Source organism: Bombina bombina, chromosome 4, assembly GCF_027579735.1.
Source record: "Bombina bombina isolate aBomBom1 chromosome 4, aBomBom1.pri, whole genome shotgun sequence".
In the NCBI taxonomy this organism is placed as follows: Eukaryota; Metazoa; Chordata; class Amphibia; order Anura; family Bombinatoridae; genus Bombina; species Bombina bombina.
Window position 1 is genome coordinate 677,395,553 of NC_069502.1, and position 2,506 is coordinate 677,398,058.

General features: G+C 33.9%; 1 protein-coding gene across 1 annotated transcript in view; it reads left to right on the forward strand.

Moving 5' to 3' along the window:
* Positions 1–716: 716 nt before the first annotated feature.
* ZUP1 (zinc finger containing ubiquitin peptidase 1) overlaps positions 717–2,506 on the forward strand; it is a gene marked incomplete at its 3' end in the record, with an annotated part of 60,743 nt that continues 58,953 nt past the window's right edge. The window contains 1 exon segment of the mRNA XM_053709140.1: positions 717–795.

Below are 2,506 nucleotides of genomic sequence, written 5' to 3' on the forward strand. Positions count from 1 at the left end.
TCATGTGTGGAGAGAAAAAACAGCTGATAAAACACTGACAGTCATGAACTGGCATCAACAGAGTTCCGATGGGATACCCTGAACAGAGAAATAAATAAAAGACAACCTAAATCTAAAGAACTCTGAGAAGAGTTGAAAGAAGCCTGGTATAATATACCAAAGTACTTCAGATAATAGTTCAAGATGTGCTTAGTGCCAAGGGAGGTCACACTAAAGACTTTTGCCCGAAGAAGCCATTTTGTTCTGAAAATTGTATTTTTCAGATTTTGTGTACATATTTTCTGTGTTTTCTGTTTGTATCTTAATAAAGAGAGCAAAAAAATAAATATGGATGGTGTATATATATATATATATATATATATATATATATATATATATTCCATACTGAGAAGTAAATCTTTTTTTTTTTTTTTTAAGTTTTAACAGTGGCTTAATTATATCAACAGCAAAAATGCAAGTTTCAGAATACAAAATGATTCTATTATTTTAACGCTGAAAGCTCAGGTACACGTATTTCGCAGAATGTATTACTTGCACATTACAGTCACGATTAATCGTTTTGTAATTCGCCGGTATATTGTCCAATAACACAGACTATTTTACTATCGAGAAACTACTGCACGCATCGGTTGTTGCTAGATTTGGAACGTCACTTACAAAACGTCCCTCAGAGAAAGAATATCTTCCGCAAAATGCAGGTTATGACGTGATGACGTCACACGCTAGTTAAGTGACAGGGCGCTAATAGGAAACGAAAGTAAAGCTGATTTTTCTTGTGTGACATAAGAGAGCGGGGTAAGATGGAAGTGTATTATTTATATCTTCATTTTGTTGTATAACTAACAGTGGGGTTTAAAATGTCTAACTTGAGGAATCATTGTAGATCTCTTTGATGAGATTCAATAAAAGTTAATTAACTGGATATTACAGCGATTACCAGAGCATTGGGAGAGGTAAACTAAGTCAATGGATGCTACGAGGATTGCGTATAGCACCACCCTCTGGTAGCCAAAGCGATAAAATAGGGATGTCCTTTCCTTTTTAACAGCTGTAGAGCTAAACTTGCTGGGTTGAGTGTAGTCCGATTGCCAGTGGACCCCACAAGTCAACGTGTTATAACTACTCACATAATGAGGTAGATGTCCACTAACTATATTCACGATACCTTATGACTTTTTAGCCTGGGGACATGATGTCACCTCTTGTCTAATTATACACGGGACGGTCCAATCGCCTGTAAAAAAATAAATAAAAAAAATAAATCTTTTTATATATTTTTATAATTGTAAATACTGTTATCTCTACACAATAATAACCAGATCCATATTATACTTTATACACTATAGTAAATCTTTTTGTTAAGAAGATGGCTCATTCATTACTATTATTTCCCAGTAATTATTCTCAAGTTCACATTTATTTGAAAGCGCTGCAGAATCTTTTGTCGCTCTACAAATACCTGATGACGATAATAATAATAAAGTCCTCTCTTGTCTAAGCACCTCCCATGATTGACCACTAGGTGGCCTCCTTAACAAGGCAGAGGACGTAAAAATACCCATTCAAATGTCACATAATCGGTTTGTAGACTACATTCTCTCTTATACCTTATCACCATACATACATTATAATGGTAAATCTTATAATAGGTTATCAAAATACCCACACTGTTGCAATTAAAAATGGCAGCATACTTCCTTATCTTTTTATGCATAGTTCTAACTCGGATATTGTGAGCATGTTCAGTTATGGCTCTTGCATCTTTAGATTTAGTATAATCTCACCAGCATGGTACTATGTTGCACTATGATGCAACTTTCTGTTTCCTTTTATCATTGTTAAAGGTTAAACCAATAAATTATATATGCACTAAGGGTCCAAAAGTGTCCTATACTGTTATATCAAGGGGGGGCGGAATCTTTTTTTGAGGACTAAAATTATTTGGGTACATTTCAGAGCAACAGATTTGTAGTGAATTTTTAAAGTTATGATTTGTACATTGTATTGTTTATGTGAATGTATTCATGTCCTCGTTAAACAAAACAAAAATATGTGCACCCCACAACATAATTTAACCTTCTAATGCCGTTATGCTGTTTTATTCCGTCATAATTAATGGCAAATTATATGATTCATTACAGGTGGATTTTATTGATGATTTGTTAAGACTTGTTCTATACTGTAATTATTTTCTGTTCCAAGATACTTACTATATGCAAAAAAGAGGTACAGCTATGGGCTCCAATGTAGCCCCTTCATATGCCAATTTGTTCATGAGTGGCTTTGAAAATAAATTTGTCTATAATAATCAGTCATTCAACAGCTGTTGTAAGCTTTGGCTAAGGTATATAGATGATATTTTTGGCATATGGGGGGGCTCATTGGAGTCCCTACTACAGTTTGTAGAGGATATTAATGCTTCTATGACAAGCATCAGGTTCACATTGACATACTCAACAAATGAGATTAATTTTCTTGACACCACTGTATATATATATATATTATA